This window comes from Hemiscyllium ocellatum, chromosome 10, assembly GCF_020745735.1.
Source record: "Hemiscyllium ocellatum isolate sHemOce1 chromosome 10, sHemOce1.pat.X.cur, whole genome shotgun sequence".
In the NCBI taxonomy this organism is placed as follows: domain Eukaryota; kingdom Metazoa; phylum Chordata; class Chondrichthyes; order Orectolobiformes; family Hemiscylliidae; genus Hemiscyllium; species Hemiscyllium ocellatum.
The window spans coordinates 6,708,136-6,722,043 of NC_083410.1; the positions used below are offsets into that span (position 1 = coordinate 6,708,136).

At 41.9% G+C, this 13,908-nt stretch overlaps 1 protein-coding gene across 1 annotated transcript in view; it reads left to right on the forward strand.

The window, feature by feature from the left end:
* The window catches only part of col12a1a (collagen, type XII, alpha 1a), a 270,018-nt gene that overhangs the window by 55,412 nt on the left and 200,698 nt on the right, over window positions 1-13,908 (forward strand). The window lies entirely within an intron of this gene.

Consider the following 13,908-nt stretch of genomic DNA (forward strand, 5'->3'; position numbering starts at 1 on the left):
AGAACATTTGTGAACCAGGTGGGTTTTTCCAATACTCGACAATGGATTCATGTTCATCATTAGATTCTTAATTCTAGATTTTTGTTTAATTCAAATTCCGCCATCTGCCATGGCAGGATTTAAACCGAGGTCCCCAGAACATGACCTGGGCCTCTGGATTAACAATCCAACAATAATACCACTCGGCCATCCACTTGCTGTGCATGTATCCTGCGTAACGCCAGTGACTACACTTTGAAAATTAGTTCTTGTCTCTCAAGCACCTTCAGATAGACAGTACTGCTGGAAGAAATGGGACATAAATGCAAATCTCGCCTTTTATTTATTTCAAATCCTGAGGACATCCCAAAGCACTCCACAGTTGATGAAATCCATTCGTACTCAGTGCTGTCATGAACGTCGTGACCAGGAATTTTTTAACTCATTCATGCAATGTGGGTGTTGCTGGCTGGCCAGCATTTATTGCTGTCGGTAGTTGCTCTTGAGAAGGTGGTGATGAGTGTGCAGCAAGCTCTCAGAAAGAGCAAGGCAATTTATATTTCCAAAATTACATTTTATTGCATAAAATTTGGAGGAATACATTCCAAAATGTTGCAAGTTTCAGAAGGTGCACCAAAATTCAGCTCATTGCCGTACAGCATGTTCTACCCTTATCATAGAATCATAGAGTTTTACATCCCCTAAAATCTACTCTAAATCTACAGTAGTCCCACTTCCCAGCACTAGGCTCATAGGGACTTCAACTCGGAGAAAGTGAGGACTGCAGATGTTGGAGGCCAGAGATGAAAAGTGTGCTGCACTTTTCCAGCACCACACTTTTCAACTCATAGGGGCTTCAGTACAATTATAATGGCCTTAATATTTACAATATCCATTCCATTTCAAGCATATACAGCCTGTAGTAAAACATTTTTGCAGTATAAATTAACTTTTCTCCCTCCACCATGTTCCATTCCTGTTCACCTCAATGCAATTTTATTACTCTTGATATTCACAATGTATAGTTCTTGTTAAATATAAAACCTGTGGCACTGTATAGATTCCAATTCCTTGTCTAGTATAGTTACAAAGCCTCAGAAAGAGCAAGGAGATAAGTGATCAGGTGACCTGCTATTGATGATGTGGAATATACTGGAAGAATGTGCCTTCTTTACTTCAGGCCATAGCATCAGCTGAAGATCCTTTGCCCCTAGCTAAGCTGTCAGACAGGACAGGTCACAGACCACATCTTGAACGTCAGAGATCGATGACTTAGTGGTTAGCACTGCTGCCACACAGTGTGAGGGACACTGGTTTGATTCCACTCTCTGTATGGAGTTTGCACATTTTCCCCGTGCCTGCATGATTTTCTCCGGGTGCTCCTGTTTCCACCCATAGTCCAAAGATGTGCAGATTAGGTAGATTGGCCATGCTAAATTACCCATAGTGTCCAGGGTTGTGCAGGCTGGATTGATTTGACATGGAAGTACAGGGTTACACGGGTGAGTCTGGGTACAATGTTCTTTGGAGGATCAATTTTGACTTGATGGGCTGAATGGCCTGCTTCCATACTATAGGGACTCTATGAGACTCTTTCACTAAGGAACAGGTAGATGCTCTCAGATGGAGCTTGATCCCATGTTTCCCTCTTTTATTCAAATCCTGAAGCAGCCTGACTCCATGGAACAGGAAAATACATGTTGCTGTCTTTAAATAAAACTCAGCTGAGTGTTTTCTCATATTGCAAGGTAATAGGATACTTCACAAAGTGGCAGATGTTGCATATTTCCTTTGAAGTTTATAAAGTTGCATGACATTCACACTCACCCTTTTGGGAAGATTCCTCTGCAGGGCCTTCTGAGAGTTCTGGGCGGGTCCCCATTAAATTGCAAAATGGGTGTAAACTGGGCTAAGCATTGATGTCCCTGTATGTACAAGCTTGTACGAATCAAAAAAAATAAATTGCGCTCAATGTGCTTGGATTATGAACCACATTAGCACAGGATAATGCTTGCGACAAATGGAAAGGATCTTAAAATGTTGACTAATTCAGTGAAGCTAATCAGTTGAGCCTAACTGCTTCAGTCACATTAGAATGGTTAGAGTGTTGCAGTGGCTTGAGGTTCTTGTCTCTGACTGTTATTCAGTTAATGTTAGACCATAAGATCAGAAGAAATGGGAACAGGATTAGGCTATTCAGCCCATCGAACCTACTCCGCCATTCCATAGGATCATGGCTGATCCAACATTCCTGACATCCACCTTCCTGCTCTTTTCCCACAGCCTTTGGTTCCCTGATTAATTATGAGTTGATACCATCAGCAGTTTGGTAACTTGACTTCAGCTTCAAAATATCTGGAAGCAAAGAACTGGCGCCAGTAAAAGTGGACATGACACTGTCTAGTGGTCATAAAAATCCATCTGGTTCCATGTACTTCAAAGAAAGAAGGTTTCCATGATTATGTGGTCTGGTTTTATATAGCATCATAGAGATGTATAGCATGGAAACAGACCCTTCAGTCCAAATTGGCCATGCCGACCAGATATCCTAAATTAATCTTGTCATATTTGCCAGCACTTGACCCATAACCCTCTGACCCTTCCTAGTCCAATGCCCATCCAAATGCCTTTTAAATGTAGTTGTACCAGCTTCCTGCACTTCCTCTGGCAGCTCATTCCATACACACACCACCCCTGCATGAAAAATTTGCCCCTTAGGTCTCTTTAATATTTTTCACCTTTCATCTTAAATCTATGTCTTTGAGTTTTGGGCTTCCTTACTGCAGGGAAAAGACCTTGACCATTCACCCTGTGCACACCTCTCATGATTATAAACTTTTATAAGGTCAGCCCTCAGCCTCCAACACTTAAGGGAAATATATGGCCTCAGATCAACAGAAATGGGTGTGGATGTTAACTACCCTCCGAAGTGAATTCCGCTCAGTTGCATCAAACCAGTAAGTGCAGATGGACGTTAAGGGACAGCAGAAACATGACTCGGAAATGAACAGAGATTAGAAAGTAAACAGCTTGCTGAAACTGAATATCTGGACTTGAACTTGATGAATGGAAACTTGAGTGAGGTCGTTGAAAGAAGGTATCTAGAAGGAAACCTCAGTTAACTCAGCACCATCAACAGAGAACAGGAGATCAAGGCAGGTAACCTTGAAAATCGAAGGAAGAATTCAGTTAGAAAAGAATTTGATTGGGAGAGATCATTTCATAGAGTGAAGGAAGGAAATGGAGTTGGGGGGGTTGGGGGGGGGTGCGCAGGGACAGACTGTGCATCAATGTCTTGACCCTGGAACATTAAAAGCACTCCCTACATTGTTTGAAGATTAAAATTGCATCAAAAAGAGTGGATTCTGCAAGGGCTTGTTTTTTTGTTTCGGCAGTGCACTGCCAAATGAGGAGATCAGGATCGAGAAGCATCTTTCTCATTGTAGCTGGCAAACGCTGAGCAATGGAGCTTTAGCCAGCTCCAGCGTGCAGCCTCCCGGGACCTCGCTAAGTCTTTACAAAATTGTGGAAAGATCACGGAATAACAAGGGCCAGCATGGAAAATTGAATGGTTTTTACATTCTTCCTTCTTGACTAATAGTCAATGATATCACAACCCATTTAACAGCCTAGTTACAAGCACTTGACAAATCTTGGATAAGTTGAATGTAAAGATTGATGCGGTTTCTTTGCAGACTATCATATACACTCATTAGTTGAGTGACTGAATGTTTTTGGCTCTGAGTTGTGCACGAGGCTGATTTTTATTTTTGCTGTCGCAATCGCAACTTGATGCGGTCATGCAGTGGTCATGTTACTGAACTAGATCCTTGAAGCCTGGGCTAATAATCCAGGGATTGTGACTTCAAATCTCTGCCATGGTGCTTTGAGAATGTGAATTCAGTTTGTGTAAATGACATAGCAGTCTGGCATCAGAACAGATTGACAAAGAGCCTGACCAATGCCATTACCTGGTCCGGGCATTGTCTCACACCATGCTATTAATTCTTCAGTATTTCCCAAAGTGGTTAAAAAGCTGGGAAACTTCGGACTGAAAATAAATGCTAGTTTCAATGCTCAAAAATAAATAAACTCACTTGATCTGGAAGTACAGTGAGAATGTAAATACTCCCAATATGGTGTATTCCAATATGATGGATGGAGCTTTGTCAAGTGCTGGTTCTGAATTAGAGACAATTCCCCAACATTACTGGCAATGCTACTGGTAGGGGTGTGTGATGGTGGTGGAATTGGTGGGTGGTAAAGGCAAGTAACAATCACGTACTACAACAAAGCAAAGCCGAGTGGAAAATTTATTTCTAGGTCCACTCGTACAGGTGGTCATGTTGGCCATGAAAGGAATAGCAGAGATTGGAAACTAATTGGGAAATACGGGATGACAACACTCATACAAAATTTCAAGTGGGGTGAGGTGTTGGAAAACTAATTTCCCTAAGAATGGGGAAGACGTTGTAAAATACTCAGATAGTTGATTTTGAAGTTAGTTGGTAGCTTCGAATTTAGCTGGCTTGATATCAGGTGGTCCAGGTTTTCATGTTACAATACTGCAGTGGTTTTTCATGGCAGCTTCAGGAAAGAAGATTGTATTCCCTCAGGCAGCAAATAGGAAGTGGTTTTCAAGAGGGAATAATCAGGCTTGAACTCTAATTGTAATAGTTCTGATGGGCCGAAAGATCTCTTCCTTTCCTTGAGTTTTCTCTCTGTATTTATAGCCTTGGTCGAGGCTTGGTTCAAGTCTAATGGTTGGCCTGATAAGTGATACAAGGAGTGAGAGAAAAGCAGTGCAAATTCAAAAATATTATACATTAATTGTCTTAATAGAAGTGAAGAGCTCAGTTAGTTGTGTACAGTTATTCTGAACTGGAGAAATACATTTATTTATCTTATGGTGTAGGAGGAGAACAGAAGATTGCCATATTCTTATGGGTCATCATTGGCCTTATCAGTAACTCACTAAGCTTCCTTTGACAGCAGTTTCTAAGCCACAAACTCTAAACCCAGGTTTAAAGTGTGGGCCCACAAGGACCCGCTGAATAAACTTGGCTTGTATTCCCTTAACTTTCATTGATTAAAGGGTGATCTACCCCTGATCACTCAAGATCCCAGCTCCTTGGGGCAGAAAGGTTTAGGGGAAGATTTAGCAGAGGCGTTCAGATTTAGAAATGTTGCGTTAGGAGAAATGGTTTCCACTTGAAGGAGGGTTGCAAGCAGAATTCACAGATTCAGTATCATAAACAATAGAGAGAGGAGGAGGAGGAGGATTTGTTTTTTTACACAGAGAGTTGTTATGATCTGGAATGCACTGCCTGACTCAGAAACAAGTGTGCTTCCAATTGAGTCATAGTCGGCATCGTTTCACTATAACAAGTGACTATTACTGCTTCCTTCAAATAACACAGTCACTTTTTGGCAATATAAGTTCTGACACTGGCTGAAGATAAGGGAAGCAAGATTACATGTGGTCCCTCAGATACATTGACCCCACGAATGGTCGTTTCTTTCCACTATGGCAGGGCAGTCCTAGCTTTGCAATCCAGTGGAAGCTGGAGAGAAACACTGATCAAAAATAAGATAATCGCAAGATTTAAATCTTTATGCAAACTGGGCAAACAAATTTGTTATCTTTGTGCGTTTGCCACTTTTCCATTGGGTATATAAATCTTCTGAAGTTAAAACAATAAATATCTTTTGGCCTTGTCAGAATGGTATGTAGTTACTGTGTGCTCTCATGGCCAGGATTTGTCAGTTGAAAGCATGCAGCTTAAGTGGAACCCACTGAGCTTTGCAGCAGAGCTCATCAAAACTCTGGAAAGTGCTTTCGGGAGACTTAATGAGATCAGCAGACAGAATATTTCACCGTAAATACTCAAATTCTGTGAAAGTGCAGACTAATCTTCCTCGTAGATGGAATCGCTCAAACGCACTTTTTATAGATGGGTCAGAACACAAAATGTAAAGCAGTGGGTTAACGCACCTCTGAGGTTTCGCCTAACGGCTGGCTCCCTGTCTTGATTTTGGATTGTGTCGTGTTTGATGTTTTGTCTCCTCTGCATCAGTCTTTGTTTATTGCACCGCTCCGATCTCATTTTCTCCCCCTGCACTAATTACCATTTCCGTCTCTCTGCTGGATAGATGTGCAACTAACGATTTCCACTCAGGCGACTGACTGTGTGGAGTTTACACGTTCTCCCCGTGTCTGCGTGGGTTTCCTCCGGGTGCTCCGGTTTCCTCCCATAGTCCAAAGATGTACGGGTCAGGTGAATTGGCCATGCTAAATTGCCCGTAGTGTTAGGTAAGGGGTAAATGTAGGGGTATGGATGGGTTGCGCTTCGGCGGGTCGGTGTGGACTTGTTGGGCCGAAGGGCCTGTTTCCACACTGTAAGTAATCTAATCTAATCTAATCTAATCACTCTGAGTCTTATCAAAGATGAACAAAGACCTTGAAGATGCTTTATTGAGTTTTGCGGAAACTTTTCTCTGACATGAACACTAAGGTCAATGCAATAAATTTCCATGACTCTAAGTTGAGTAATTACAGTTATATCACCTCCAAATCTCCAAATTTCCAAGGAATAAAAGCCAATTTTGGCTTCAATAATATGTCAATACAGTCCTGGTACCAGTCCAGTCAATTTCCTTTGTACCCACTCCAAAGCTTCAACACCCTTCCAAAAGCATGGTGCTCAGATTTGGACACAACGCTTCAAATGAGACTTAATCATTGTTTCATTAAATGTTTTCTGCAACAATAGTCTATGCAAACAGAATTTATTTGGTGAAGTGTTTTTTGGATTTTTGTCTTCAATAGTCCATTCGGTTTAAATGCATGTAAAATATAGCTGTATCTTCAAGCTTGATAACTAAGACAAAACAGGTTTATATCAGTCTTAAAATAAAAGAGGAAAGATACTTTTTTGACAAAGGACTTTTTTTTGTCAAATAATTCAAAATTGGCATCGAAATCCATTCACAGAAAAAGTCGCAGAGTATTAGTTAAAAAAAACTGCCTCTCACATTTACTTTTGAAATTGTCTTCCTTTTATTAACTCAGGCTTAAAGACATATACTGACAAAAATAGGTTTTAAATTTAAGATGGATTATGCATTATAAAAAGAAGCAATGCACCAACGTCACCCAGATTTAACGGCACCTTAGTAATATTTCATAGTTGAGGTTACACAGTGAGACTAAAGATGTGCAAATTAGGTGGATTGGCCATGCTAAATTGCCTCATAGTGTCCATGATGTGCAGGCTAGATGGATTGACTATGCTAAATTGCCTCATAGTATCCACGGATGTGCAAGCTAGGTGGATTGGCCATGCTAAATTGCCTCATAGTGTCCACGGATGTGCAGGCTAGGTGGATTGGCCATGCTAAATTCCCTTGTAGAGTCTCAGGATGTGCAGGCTCGATGGATTGGCCGTGCTAAATTCCCTTGTAGAGTCTCAGGATGTGCAGGCTAGGTGGATTGGCCATGCTAAATTCCCTTGTAGAGTCTCAGGATGTGCAGGCTAGGTGGATTGACCATGGAACATGTGGGGCTTGGGGGCTTATGGGGATGGCATGAAGGGCTGGGTTTGGTTGACATTCTAATTAGAAGGGTTCGTGCAGGTGTGATGGGCCAAATAGCCTTTTTCTGCTCTGTTGGGATTCTCTGATTCTTGTCAGGGATTTGCAGTTAGCCTGTGGTACTGTGGGACATCAATCAGGCACTCAATGCTTAAACGTATATTGGTTGCCATCTGGATGTTATATTAAATTGGCTTCTGCATCTGGAATCCACTAAAACATCTGTACAGATACTTCATACATATTCACAGTTTGGCACTTGCAAGCTGTAAAGATACACATGAGGTGTGGAGAGATGAATGCATTTGAATTGCTGAGTTGAGTCCAGGAGAATTGCGCAATGTGTCACAGAAAATTAGCAGAAATAAGATTATGTTGCTTTGGTTGAACCTGGGGACCATTTCTAGGTGATATAAGATCACAACAGGGAGCAGACATTGAAAGGACTGCATTGGACTGTATCAAGACATCCAGCTGAATATATCTGTGGAAGGAGCTGTAAGTTTTATTACTCAGGACAGGCCATTTTTCCTATATAGTGCTTTTACGCTTTTGTAGTTCTGGTGGTGAATGCACAGGGATTGATTGAGTTGCAGATAATTTTGAGGGAAAAATGGATATGTCTTTGAAACAGAGGACTGTAACAAGGCCATGGGGAGAGAACGTGGCTCTGAGATTGGCTTTGGATTGATAAAGTGAAGAAGTACTCAGATTGGCCTTCTTGGATACTGTAATATTTAGTGGTTCAATGGGTCATTTCCCATTGCCATCCATTGGCAGTTCTGCATGAAGAAAGTTCTTTGACCATCTTGACTAAGCAGGGACGCTGGTACAGAATGTTTTAATAATTCAAAGGACCAAGCCATTACTGTGTGGGTTAATGATTCAAAATCTATCACGGCAGCTGTTGGAAATGAAATTCAGTTCATCAAAGTGTGGACTTGAAAGCAAACCTCAGTAATAGTGAGTTCAACATTGATTCTTGTAAAAACCCACGTGGATTTATGAAAGTTCCTCAAGGAAGGAAAACAACCATTTTTGCACAGCCTGGCTCTCATATGAGTCCGGGACCCACAGCAATGTGGTTGACCCTTAACCAAGCAAGACATGCCACCTACACTATTCCATCTACATCCATATGTCCAATGACGACTTAAATGCACTTAAACTTGGTGAATCTACTACCTTTGTGGGCAAAGCATTCCATACCTTACTACTCTCTGAGTAAAGGAACTACCTCTGACAGCTGTCTTATACCTATCTCCCCTCACTTTAAAGTTGTGTCCCCTCGTGTTACCGTCCCCATCCTTGGAAAAAGGCTCTCCCTGTGCACCCTATCTTACCCTCTGGTTAACTTGTATGGCTCTATTAAGTCACCTTTCAACCTTCTTCTCTCTAACGTGAACAGCCTCATGTCCCTCAGCCTTTCCTCATAAGACATTCTTTCCATACCAGGCAACATCCTAGTAAATCTCCTCTGCACCCTTTCCAAAGCTTCCACATCCTTCTTATAATGTGGTGACCAGAACTGTACACAATACTCCAAGTGTGGCCATACCAGAGGTTTGTAGAACTGCAGTATTAGCTCCTGGTCCCAGAACTCAATCCCTCTATTAATAAAGGCCAAAACACTGTGTGCCTTCTTAACAACCCTGTCAATCTGGGTGGCAACTTTCAGGGATCTGTGTATATGGACACCAAGATCTCTCTGCTCATCTGCACTTCCAAGGATCTCACCATTAGCCCAGTACTTCGCATTCCGATTACTCTGTCCAAAGTGTATGACCTTACACTTGTCCACATTAAACTCCATTTGCCACCTCTCAGCCCAGCTCTGCATCCTATCTACATCCTTCGACACTATCAACAACTCCACCGACCTTAGTGTCATCCGCAAATTTTCTAACCCACCCTTCTAAGCCCTCATCCAGGTCATTTATAAAAATGATGAACAGCAGTGTACCCAACACCGACCCTTGTGGTATGCTGCTAGTAACTAGACACCAAGATGAACATGTTCCACCAACTACTCTGTTTTCTTTCAGCAAGCTAATTACTGATCCAAACTGTTATGTCTCCCACAATCTCATTCCTACACATTTTGTACAATAGCCTACTGTGGGGAACCTTATCGAACGCCTTGCTGAAATCCATATACCCCACATCAACCTGTTTACTCTCATCTACCTGTTTGGTCACTTTGTCAAAAAACTCAATAAGGTTCATTAGGCACAACCTACCTTTCACAAAACTGTGCTGACTGTCCCTGATCAGATTGCTCTTTTCTAGATGGTTATAAATCCTATCTCTTATAACCTTTACTAACACTTTATCAACAACTGAAGTGAGACTCACTAGTCTGTAATTACCAGGGTTGTCTCTATTATCCTTTTTGAAGAAAGGAACCATATTTGCTATCCTCCAGTCCTCAGGCACTATTCCTGTAGACAATGACGATTTAAAGATCAATGCCACAGGCTCGGCAATCTCTTCCCTGGCTTCCCAGAGGATCCTAGGATAGACCCCATCCGGTCCAGGGAACTTGTTTATTTTCACACTCTGCAGTATTTCTAATACCTCTTCCTTGAGAACCTCAATCTCTTCTAGTCTAGATGCAAGTATCTCTGTATCTTCCTCAACATTTTCATTTTCTATAGTGAACACTGTCGAAAAATGTTTATTTCGTGCTTCCCCTATCTCCTCTGACTCCACGCACAACTTCTCACGATTATCCTTGATTGGCCCTAATTTAACTCTCATCATTCTTTTATTCCTGACATACCTATGGAAAGCCTTAGGGTTAACCCTGATCCTATCCACCAATAATTTCTCATGTTTCCTCCTGGCTCTTCTGAACTCTCTTTTTGGGTCTTTCCTGACTTCCTTGTAACTCTCAAGTGCCCTAACTGAGTTTTCACATTTTGTCCTAACATAAGTCTTCTTCTTCTTCTTAATCAGGGATTCCACTCTCTTAGTAAACTACAGCTCATGCATTCTATATCTTCCTCCTTGCCTACAGGTACATACTTATCTAGGACACACAGGAGCCTTTCCTTGAATAAGCTCCACATTTTTAGTGTTTTCATCCCCTGCAGTTTCCTTCCCCATAGCTAATGCTTAGTAAAAGGAGGATGAAAACACAAACTTTTTTTCACAAAACTGCACAAAGTCTAAAGTTGCACCTAGCAAGAACTTATCTTACGGTGAACAGGTTTGAGAAGCAGCAGTGTGAATGATTTAGTGGGATTGAAGGATAATTACAAATGGATGGGCGAAATTGGAAGGCAGTTGGCCCCTAAGCTGTTCCGAATGTTGTAATCACATGGCCAAGCATGGCAGTCAGTCAGGAATGAGTAATATGGCATTTAAAATGGCAACGGCATGTTTTACTGCAGCTTGGTGTTAGCAGGGAGAAGGACTGCAGAAACTCTCCTCAGAGATTAAACAGGCTGGGTAGAATCCACACTGAAACGACTGTATATGGAAGCAGTAGAACTATTGGACCACTAAGCCCTTTTTCGTTCCATATTTCTCTATGCTGTTTTACGCACACAGATGCAGTCATGATCCAACTCCTACCTTCAGGGAGAAAATGCTTTACATCTCACGCAATTAAAAACACATAAGTCCTCCGAGTCCAAGCAATCACATTGTCAAAATAGAAGTAAATGAGCAGAGGTACTTTGCATGAGCAAGATCATTTCAACTTTGCCCTTTTAGGCAATGAGTATATTCTAAATCATAACAACTTGTGAAGTATAATGCTCTCATCTTCCCTAATTCTTCTGTAAACTACATCAATCTGTGTCCATTTGTTATCTACCCTCCAGCAAGGAGAAGTGGTTTCTCTGTCCACATCAAATCAAATCCTCACATTATCCTGAACACTTTGATGATTTTGAAAATTGTTGAGTACAGTGTATACAATATATCTTTATCTGCATTCTTGGGATGTGGACACTTCAGGAAATGTCTGTATTTATTGGTCACTGACAATTGGCCTTGCCAAGGTGGTGGTTGAATGCCTTCTTGGACAACTGCAGCCCTCGGGAATGATGGTCTAATGGTATTATCACTGAACTGTTAATCCAGAGCTCCAGACAATGTTCTGGGGACCCAGATTGGAATCTAGCCACGGTAGATACTGGAATTTGAATTCTATAAAAGTAAAGCCAAGTGAAATCATTATGACCATGAAACAGTGCTGATTGTCAAGAAAACCCATCTACTTCACCAATGTCCTTTGGAAAAGGAGATCTGCCATCCTTACCTGGTCTGCCCTACATGTGACCTCAGGCACACAACAATGTGGTTGAGTCAATACAATTAATGTTGGCTTATGCAGTGATGCCCACATCCTGATATTGCTCCCACAGCAATGTTCGATAGGAGTGTTCCAGGGATTTTGACCCAGGGAACTGAACAATCTCACAAACGTGGCTGAAGGAGACACGTTTGGCACACTAGCTTTCATTGCTCAGTCCTTTAAGAGTCCTTTATAAGAGTTGGGAAGTCATATTGAGATTGTACAGGACATTGGTGAGGCCTCTTCTGGAATACAGTGTCCAGTTCTGGTTGCCCAGTCATAGGAAGGAGATCATTAATCTGGAGAGGGTTCAGAAGAGATTTACCAGGATGTTGCCAGGTATGGAAGGTTTGAGTTATAAAGAAAGTCTGGAAAGACTTATAAAGAGAGGCTGGAATTTCCTTTTCACTGGAGCCTGGAGGTTGAGAGACAACCTGAGAGAAATTTATTAAGTATTGAGAGGTATAGACAAGGTTAATGGTCGTTGTCTTTTCCCTAGGATGGGAGATTTCAAGACCAGAGGGCACATTTTTAAGGTGAGAGGAGAGAGATTTGAAAAAGACTTGAGAGGCCAATGTTTTTGCAGAGGGTGGTTCACGTGTGGATGGACATCCTGAGGAAGTGGTGGATGCAGGTTCAGTCACAACATTTAAAAGACATTTGGATAAGTATGTGAACAAGAAAGATTTGGAGGGTTATATACCCAGAGCAGGCAGGTGGGACTAGTTTAGTTTGGGATTATGTTCAGCATAAACAGGTTAGACCGTAGGGTCTGTTTCCATGTTGTATGACTCTCTGACTCTATGATAAATATTGTTTCTGGACAAGTGGATTAGTTTATTATCATAAGGCCAAAGGTCAACGTGTCAGATCTGATTGCTGGTCTTTTGTTGTTGCTTCACTGGTGTGTTACTCAGAACAAACAGAGGGAAGGGAATTGGAAAATCTGACAGTTCAAAAGTACAGTCTAGAAAGTCAGGAGGTATGAACAATTCAGATGCAGAAGAGAAGGAGTTTGGAGTTGAATGGGTATGAAAAATGAATTCAGGACTCCTGCTTCATTCATAGGAAGTGGGTATTGTTGGTATTAGTTGCCCATGACTAACCATCCTTGAGAAAGTGATGTGCGCACATATTGAACCACTCAAGTCCATATGGTTTGGGGTATACCCACAATACTATTAAGGAGGAAGTCCCAGGATTTTGATTCAGTGAATCAGGAAATGCAATATGTTTTTAATTCAAGATAGTAATTGGCTTGGAGGGAATCTTCTTAGTGATGTTTTCATGGGTCAATTGTTCTTGTCCTTCTATAAAACCATAAGAAATAGGAACAGGAGTAGGTTGATTGGCTCCTTGAGCCTTCAATAGGATTAGGCTGATCCAAAATTCCTAATGTCCACTTTCCTGCCCTTGCCCCATAACCCTTAATTTCCTGACTGATCAGAATCCACCTTTCTCAGCCTTAAATATCCACAAGGACTCTGCCCCTGTAACCCTGTTGTGTCAAGGACTCTCAATCCTTTGAGACAAGAAATTCCTCCTCAACTCAGTCCTAAATTGGTGTCCTTTTATCTCAGACTAAGCCATCTGGTCCTAGACTTTCCCATGAGGGGAAACCTTCTCTCAGCCTTTACCCTGTCAAGTTTCTTAAGAAGACTCAATGTTTCAATGAGAATTGGTAGATCGACATTTCAGGCAGAGGTCCTTCATCAGGAATGAGGCTGGGAGCCTTGGGGGTGGAGAGATAAATGGGTTGGGGATGTTGCTGGGGGGGAAGGTAGCTGAGAGTGCAATAGGTGGATGAGGTGGGGATAAAGGTGATAGGTGAGAGAGGAGGGTGGAGCGGATAGGTGGGAAGGAAGATGGACCCAGTGGGACAGGTCATGATGGTGATGCTGAGCTGGAAGGTTGGAACTGGGAAAAGGTGGGGGGACGGGAAATGAGAAACTGGTGAAATCCACATTGATGCCATGGGGTTGGAGTGTCCTGAGGCAGCAGATGAGGTGTTCTTCCTCCAGGTGCGAGTG